This window comes from Heterodontus francisci, unplaced genomic scaffold, assembly GCF_036365525.1.
Source record: "Heterodontus francisci isolate sHetFra1 unplaced genomic scaffold, sHetFra1.hap1 HAP1_SCAFFOLD_221, whole genome shotgun sequence".
In the NCBI taxonomy this organism is placed as follows: domain Eukaryota; kingdom Metazoa; phylum Chordata; class Chondrichthyes; order Heterodontiformes; family Heterodontidae; genus Heterodontus; species Heterodontus francisci.
The window spans coordinates 1,473,554-1,482,836 of record NW_027141485.1 but is presented as its reverse complement, the minus strand read 5'-3'; the positions used below and the strand labels follow the sequence as shown (position 1 = coordinate 1,482,836).

At 46.8% G+C, this 9,283-nt stretch overlaps 1 non-coding gene across 1 annotated transcript; it reads right to left on the bottom strand.

The window, feature by feature from the left end:
- Nucleotides 1–7,015: 7,015 nt before the first annotated feature.
- On the bottom strand, nucleotides 7,016–7,087 carry trnak-cuu (transfer RNA lysine (anticodon CUU)). The gene has a single exon. It is a non-coding gene; the product is annotated as a tRNA-Lys (tRNA).
- Between the last annotated feature and the right edge of the window lie 2,196 nt (nucleotides 7,088–9,283).

Sequence of the window (9,283 nt, the reverse complement as noted above, 5' to 3'; positions counted from 1 at the left end):
TCATATCGCGTTTGCAGACATCTTTTAAGCGGAGACATGGACGGCTGGTGGGTCTGATACCAGTGATGAGCTCGCTGTGCAATGTGTCCTTGGGGATCCTGCCATCTTCCATGTGGCTCACATGGCCAAGCCATCTCAAGTGCCACTGGCTCACTAGGGTGTATATGCTGGGGATGTGTTGGAGATACGGTCCTGCCACCTGATGCCAAGGATTCTCCGGAGGCTGTGAAGATGGAATGAATTGAGACGTCGCTCTTGGCTGACATACGTTGTCCAGGCCTCGCAGCCGTCGAGCAAGGTACTGAGGACACAGGCTTGATACATTCGGACTTTTGTGTTCCGTGTCAGTGCGCCATTTTCCCACACTCTCTTGGCCAGTCTGGACATAGCAGTGGAAGCCTTTCCCATGCACTTGTTGATTTCTGCATCGAGAGACAGGTTACTGGTGATAGTTGAGCCGAGGTAGGTGAACTCTTGAACCACTTCCAGAGCGTGGTCGCCGATATTGATGGATGGAGCATTTCTGACGTCCTGTCCCATGATGTTCTTTTTCGTGAGACTGATGGTTAGGCCATATTCGTTGCAGGCAGCCGCAAACCTGTCGATGAGACTCTGCAGCCACTCTTCAGTGTGAGATATTAATGCAGCATCGTCAGCAAAGAGGAGTTCCCTGATGAGGACTTTCCGTACTTTGGTCTTCGCTCATAGACGGGCAACCTGCCACCTGATCTTGTGTGGAGGAAAATTCCTTCTTCTGAAGGCTTGAACGCATGTGAGAGCAGCAGGGAGAAGAAGATCCCAAACAATGTAGGTGCGAGAACACAGCCCTGTTTCATGCCACTCAGGATAGGAAAGGGGTCCGATGAGGTGCCGTTATGCTAAATTGTGCCTTTCATATTGTCATGGAATGAGGTGATGATACTTAGTAGCTTTGGTGGACATCCAATCTTTTCTAGTAGTCTGAAGAGATCACGTCTGCTGACGAGGTCAAAGGCTTTGGTGAGATCTATGAAAGCAACGTTGAGGGGCATCTGTTGTTCACGGCATTTCTCCTGTAGCTGGTAAAGGGAGAACAGCATGTCAATGTTGGATCTCTCTGCTCGAAAGCTACACTGTGCCTCAGGGTAGACACGCTCAGCCAGCTTCTGGAGCCCGTTTAAAGCGACTCGAGTGAAGACTTTCCCCACTATCCTGAACAGGGAGATTCCACGGTAATTGTTGCAGTCACCACGGTCACCCTTGTTCTTAAAGAGGGTGATGATATTGCCATCACGCATGTCCTGTGGTACTGCTCCCTCGTCCCAGCACAGGCAAAGCAGTTCGTAGAGAGCTGGAAGTATAGCAGGCTTGGTACTCTTGATTATTTCAGGGTAATGCTGTGCTTCCCAGGTGCTTTTCTGCTGGCTAGAGAATGAATGGCATCACTGAGTTCCGATTTTGTTGGCTGTACGTCCAGCTCATCCATGACTGGCAGAGACTGGGCTGCATTGAGGGCGGTCTCAGTGACAACATTTTCCCTGGAGTACAGTTCTAGGTAGTGCTCCACCCAGCAGTCCATTTACTTCCGTTGGTCAGTGATTGTGTCCCCTGATTTAGATTTGAGGGGGGCGATCTTCTTGATGTTTGGCCCAAAAGCTCTCTTCATGCCATCATACATTCCTCGGATGTTTCCGGTGTCAGAGGCCAGCTGAATATGACTGTATAGGTGTTGCCAGTAGTCATTTGCACAGTGCCTGGCTGTTCTTTGTGCAGCGCTTCTGGCTGCTTTAAGAGCTACGGATGTTAACACACTGGGGGCTTTCTTGTAGTTCAACAGTGCAATGCGCTTAGCGGCTATGACAGGTTCCAGCTCTTCAAAGTGTGATTGAAACCAGTCTGCATTCTGCTTCACACGTTTGCCATAGGTGATCATAGCTGAGTCATAGATGGCATCTCTGATGTGGGCCCACTTGGTCTCTGCATCCCCTGTCGGAGTGTTTTGATGGACTTTGTCAAGTGAATTTGGAAACTTACGTAACAGCTGTGGATAAGAAATTCTGCTAGTGTTGATGCGCGGGCGGCCCTTCCGCTGGGAGTGATGCAGCTTCTTTGGTTTGAGTCTAACCTTGCTGCATACCACACACTGCACACCACACACATCCTTGTCCACTCAACACAGTATTGGACTGGCAGTAAAATAAGCTTGTTTGCAGCTTGCTGTGAAATGGCATGAGACTGCCATCTCTTGGTGTGAAATAGAACTGCAAGAGGGAAATTGATTGATAATAAAAAGCTCGGTGGGAATGTAAGCTGTGAGGGGGATACAAAGGGCCGGATTTTATTTGGTTCACTCCCCCCGAGATTCCGGCCCTGCTCCAATTCTGGTCTTTTGAGCATCGCTGATTTTTATCGCTCCACCGCTGGCAGCTGTGCCATCAGCTGTCCAGGCCCGAAGCCTGAGATTTCCCTCCCTGAACTCTCCGCCTCTCGACCTCTCTTCCCTCCTTTAAAACACTCATGGAAGCCTACTTCTGTGACCATGCTTTTGGCCATCTGCTCCAATACGGTCTTGTGTGGCTTGGGGTCCAATTTTGCTTTCCGACACTCCTGTGAAGTGCCTTGGGACGCTGCATTACGTTAAAGTTGCTCTATAAATTTACACACAAGTTGTTGTTGTTTTTGGTCTGGAATGTATTGCCTGAGAGAATGGTGGAAGGAGACTCAATCGTAAGGTTGAAAAGGGAATTTCGATAAATAGTTGAAAGGAAATGAAAGAGCTGCCACAGGCACGATGGGCCGCCCTGGTTGTGGATGTCGCCGTCATCCTTCCTTCTACGTGAGATGATGGACGTGCAGCAAATCCATTGGTGATGGGATAGTTTCCCATGGTGCACTTTGTCCGATAGCTGAAGAGGTCAATATGTGAGAGGCAGGTTCTTCCACAAGTGACACATATGAGGTGGGATTATCAGGTGTCGCTGTTTTCCATGTTGGCACCTGCTGTCAAGCTGCTGTAGTCACTGATCGTCATGGTGATGCACACACCAGTCCAGGGGTAATTTCACCATTTCCCTCTGTTGTTGGCCAGTGTCTCCCATGTGTGAAAATCGATGTTTCGGGCCTTCATGTCCTGCTTGCAGGCATCCTTGAAGTGGGGCTTTGGGCATCCAACTGGTCTTCTGTCTCCGGCGACCTCCCCATACAGAATACCCTTGGGAATGTGTCATCTTCCATCCTGCGAACGAGCCTGAGCCAGCAAAGTCACCTCTGCTTGACGAGTGTGAGCATACTCGGTAGATTTGCTTTTGAAAGCATTGTTACATTTGTGATTTTGTCCAGTGTTTATTTGCGCAGTGTCTCACTGTCTTTTGCACAATTGCCTTGGCTAATTTCAAGTCATATAATGTTCTGGCTGCTGGTTTCATGTTGTGCATCAGGTCGGTTCTGCTTTTTGCTTCAATAACAGATGTCATCTCTGCTGAGTAGGTGGGGAAGAGACAGTTGCCCACCTCCTTCTGGAATGTGTCTTTGCAAAGTAGGTGTGGAAAGAGATGCAGTGGTTTTTGTCGAGGTTCATCCCAAGCACCTGTGTAACACAGGAGTCTGTGCTCTACGGGCTGTTCCCAGGGACGCACACCGAGATAAACATCAACTGCTGCTGGAGGACCATCAATTTGGTGATAGACTCTCTTTGGTCTGCCCTAAACATGCTGGTCTTCCAGCGCAAAAAGTTGTCCACGACCGAGTGTTGCAGACTGGCACATTCCAAGGTCCAGGACTACGTGCTGAGGGACACACTAAAGCTTGGGGTAGCCACTGCAAAGGCTCAATGGGGAAAGACCACTGTGTAAGGTCCCCCCGCCATAGTGAACTGGGCAGCTGGACTCATTGGAAACCCCTCGTGCTGTATACACCAGATATGGGTTTGCTGTAAAATGTCCATGTCAGGTAAAATGGAGTGGAAGGGTTGTGAGGCAACTCACTCCTGTATTGAAGAAAACTGATTTCCTTTGCACTTTTTGGAATGTCAACTTGGTGCTGTTTTGAACTGTTGTATAATGCATTTTTTACAGATTTATATGAATAAAGCATATTTTTAGGAATAAAAACCTGGGGATTCATATGCATAGTTCTTTGAAGGTGGCAGGACACATTGAGAAAGTAGTTAGCAAAGCATATGGGATCTTGGGCTTCAGAAATATAGGTACTGAGTACAAAAGTAGGGAAGTTATGCTGAACCTGTATAAATTTCTAGTTGGGCCACAACCAGAGAATTGCATCCAGTTCTAGTCAACACACTTTTGGAGGGATGTGAGTGTCCTTGAGAGGGTGGAGGAGATTTAACAGAATGGTTCCAGACATGAGGGATTTTAGCTGTAAGGTTAGGTTGGAGAAGCTGGGGTTGTTCTCCTTGCAGCAAAGGAGATTGAGGGGAGATTTGATAGACATGTACAAGATTATAATAAATATGACAGGTTTAGATAACTTACAGGGCGATGGGGATAGAGCGGGGGAATGGGACTGAATGGATTGATTTACATGGGCTTGATGGGCAAAATGACTTCCTGTACTGTAGTGACTCCATGACTCAATGACTCTCTCTCCTTCTCTCTCTCTCTCTCTCTCTGTCTATCGCTTTACCTCTCTCTGCCTCTCTCTCTCTATCTGTCTTTAGCTAGTCCTCTAACTTTCTATCGCACTCTCTCTCTCTCTTTTTTTCACAATCTCTCTCTCCATTACACACATATTTGTCAATCACATGTCAAAGAAGGAAGCGTAATGAAGGAATGTCTGTGCCCTTGAAAATGTTTCCAGCAGAATAGTTAAATGTTTAAAGTTTCTGTTGGGAGTTTGACCTGAGATGGTGAGACACAAAGATGTGAGGTTATTAAAGTCTTCACCAAATGTAATAGGGAATAATTTTCTTCACTGGTGAACCCAAAGGAACAAATATGACACAAGAATGAGAAAAGTCAGAGGATTGAGAAACATCCAATGGTTCTTCACATATACAAGTCAGCAGACCCACAGAAAAACAGTAGGTTGAGAGTTCAGATCCAGTGATAGACTTGACAAATATCGAGCTAGTGCTTTATTCTTTATAAACCCAACATCTGTCCACTTGGCTATTGCACCTCGTCTCGATGTATCTGATAATACTGATACTATTTGTATTCCACAGTTGCTTTGAAATCACAGGCAATATAAATGGATTGGGAATGTCAATGGTCAGGAACCATTAATGGATTGGGAAAGTCAATGGACTGGAAAATATCAGTGGATTGGGAAATTCTATAGACTGAGTTATATCAATGGATTGGGACAGTTCAGTACATTGTGAAACATCAATGGATTAGGAAACAGGAATTAAAGGGACAGATGGAGTTCAACCTGGAAAAGTGTGAAGTGATTCATTTTGGAAGGTCGAATTTGAATGCAGAATACAGGCTTAAAGACAGGATGCTTGGTGGTGTGGAGGAACAGAGGGATCTTGGGGTCCATGTCCATAGATCGCTCAAAGTTGCCACCCAAGTTGATAGGGTTGTTAAGAAGGCGTATGGTGTGTTGGCTTTCATTAACAGGGGGATTGAGTTTAAGAGCCGCGAGGTTATGCTGCAGCTCTATCAAGCCCTGGTTAGACCACACTTGGAATATTGTGTTCAGTTCTGGTCGCCTCATTATAGGAAGGATGTGGAAGCTTTAGAGAGGGTGCAGAGGAGATTTACCAGGATGCTGCCTGGACTGGAGGGTATGTTTTACGAAGAAAGGTTGAGGGTGCTCGGGCTTTTCTCATTGGAACGAAGAAGGATGAGAGGTGACTTGATAGAGGGGTACAAGATGATGAGAGGCATAGATAGAGTGGATAGCCAGAGACTTTTTCCCAGGGCAGAAAGGGCTATCACCAGGGGGCATAATTTTAAGGTGATGGAGGAAGGTTTCGGGGAGATGTCAGAGGTAGGCTCTTTACACAGAGAGTGGTGGGTGCGTGGAATGCACTGCCAGCGGTGGTAGTAGAAGCAGATACATTAGGGACATTTAAGCGACTCTTGGATAGGTACATGGATGATAGTAGAATGAAGGGTATGTAGGTTGTTTGATCTTAGAGTAGGTTAAAGGTTCGGCACAACATCATGGACCGATGGGCCTGTACTGTGCTGTACTGTTCTATGTTCTATGTTCCAGATGAAAGGATTGCATTAATTAATGGATTAGAATGTGGAGAGGCAGGAGGAAATGATGCCATTTTAGGGGGCCGGGGGTTAGTAGAAACAGACCAGGGCTATTTTACTCTCTGTCTCATTCCTTTCTTCTATCTGGCTCATTATCACATCCTCTCTCTCTCAGAGCGGTGGGAATCACTGGAACCCACACTTGTTGCTCAGGTTGTTTGGTTCCGGGAAAATACAAGGTCCACATCAGATTGACAGGAAAGATAAATGTGATTCAGAGCCAATCATATTCCTTTTGGTGATGTGTGCTCAGCCTTGTTATATCAGCAAAGGCAGCAGGAAATGCAAATCCTGAAGAGTTTTGATAGAGTGAAGAAGGCGAAAGTGTTGCCAGTGACAGAAGGGTCAGTAACCAGAGGAAACACATTTAAAGTAATTGACAAAAGAATTAGAGTTGTGATGAGGAGATTGTTTTTTCAGCAGTGTGTTGTTCTGGTCTGGAATGCAATCCTGAAAGGTCAGTGGAAGCAGATTCAATGTTAACTCTAAATGGAATTGTATATATATCTGACATGGAAAACATAACAGGGCAATGGGGGAAAGGACAGGAGTGCGGGATGTGGGATTAATAGAATAGCTCTGTTAAATATCAAGCAAATGCACAGTAATAAGGTTCAGTGCTTGGACCTCAGTTATTTTCACTCTATCAATGGCAGAGAAGGCTCGAGGGACCATGTGGCTGCTCCTCATGTTCTTCCCAGTGTCCAGGATAAAGTGTAACATCACACTGATTTCCAGATGGCCAAAACAAATGCAACGGACATCTTTTCTGGAAACATCACATTTGAAGTGAGAAACTAATCATAAGGCACGGACGGGGATTAAACCCGTGATCTTCAGTTTAAGAGACTGACGCCTTACCACTTGGCCACCATGCCTTTAGTTAATGGACACCTGAGGCTCCAGAGGAGGATTTGTGATTCTTTTTCAGTTTGGTTGAAACAGCATCGAGAAACATGCACAGAAATAAAGAGGGATTGTGGAATGGGAAACAGATCAGCCTCATTTACATCATCAGCATCATGAAATCTTCATTCAGACGTTCCATTCTCATCCTCAGCTTTTCTCACATCTGTACAATAATATAAGAGTGGACATTGGGTTGTTACTGGGCAGATTATATAAATAGACTATGTGCATCATCACAGGAAGTGATGTAATATAATCTGTACGGCACCTCATGAAGAGTTGTAGATGAAACTTTCAATGCAAGATGTGTAGAGTAAGCTCAGGTTATTTTAACCGTCAGATTCTTATAAATTGTGTACTAAGCCTTGACAGATATCAGAATATTATATGGGGGCCACAGTAAACCAAAGCAATGATGGAGAAATCTTTGCCTGTACCTTTGAAAAGGTCACTGGACTGAACCAAGCCGAGGAGTGGCCGAGATGGTTCCAGAGGTTTGCAAGGTATCGTACTGCATCGGGTCTCGTGCAGAAGCCAGACATGGAGCAGGTTAGTACACTATTGTCTGCCATGGAGGGATTGTGTAGGCTACGTGTGAAGAAGTTATTAAGGCACTCAAGACCTATTTTAATTGAGGAAAAAAATGTCATCGTGGCGCCAAAGTTAAAACGCTGCATTTGCTGACAATGCAACCACCAGGTGACGCTGTACTAGCACATGCGCAAATGCAGCCTCTTCCACTGAAACGTCAATGTCTGTGACATTCAGGCAGCTGCCAGGATTAAAGATGGAGCTACTCAATTTATCACAGAAAACAACTTGGACCCAAAAATCCCCTCAAAGGTTGCCATCGCCACCTCCGTCCCACCCCCAATAGTCCCCCGCTACCTCTTGCGCATTCGCCAGTTATATAGTACCAAGTCATCTTAATTCACCTAAACTGAATTACTTTCGGAGCAGTGACTGTCATTTCATAAGCAAATATGGCACATATCTACACAATGGACATGTTTTGGTTGATACTCGGAGAACGTTGCGCTGTTTGAAGTCTCATCAGAAGGACAGCACCTCTGACAGTGCTGCACACCCTCTGTAATTCAGTGAGGTTTCATAGAGTCAGAGAGTTATACAGCACAGAAACAGGCCCTTCGGCCATCGTGTCCGTGCCGGCCATCAAGTACCTGTCTTTTCTAATCCCATTTTCCAGCACGTGGCCATAGCCTTGTATTCTGTGGCGTTTTGAGTGCTCATCTAGATACTTCTTAAATGTTGTGAGTGTTCCTGCCTCTACCACTCCTTCACTCAATGTGTTCCAGATTCCAACCACCCTCGAGGTGAAACATTTTTTCCTCAAATCCCCTCTAAACAGTGCCATCCCATTCTCCGGACGATCATTCCCCGCTTCCCCCCATCCCACTCTCTGACTGCTCACTCCCCGCTTCCCCCACCACCTCCCCCATCCTGCTCTCTGGCCGCTCACACTCCAGGCCATGGGCTCTGCCGCTTCCCTCCTCTCGGCCACTTGCTCCAACATTGCCCCATCTCCCCTCGAGGCTCGCCTTGCTTTATCGTGTGGTGCGGTGAAGAATGATCGAATGTTGGAGCGAGAGGCCGAGAGGAGGGAAGCAGCATGGCTTAGAGCTAGTGTCTGGAGGGACGTGGGGGGGAAGCAGGGCGTGATTGGACGGAGAGAGGGCAGTGCGGGTGTGGGAGGGTAGCAAGCGGCCGGAGGGCGGGGGAGCAGGGTAGCGAGGAGCGGGCAGCGAGCGGCCTGGAGTGAGTGGCTGAGAGGGGGTAAAGAGTTTTCCTGCGCATGCGCCACTTCGTCCTGGAAGACGTAGGCTGAGCATGCGCAGCATCTCAGAGCGCAGGAGACTGTTTGTGCATGTGCGCAGCTTGGAGCGCTCTGATGACGTCGGCTGGCCGCTGCATTGTCAGGAATCACTTTGAATTTAATAAGCAGACAAAACAGAAAGGGGAGAGTATTCATTCATTTATCAATGACTTGTACAAACTCACGGAGGTTTGTGAATACAGCAACTTAAGAGAAGAGCTGAATGGAGACAGGATTGTGTTCGGGGTATTAGACAACACCCTTTCAGATCATCTACAGTCCAGGGCTGATCTCACATTAACGAAAGAGTTTCAATTGAGCAGACAAACAG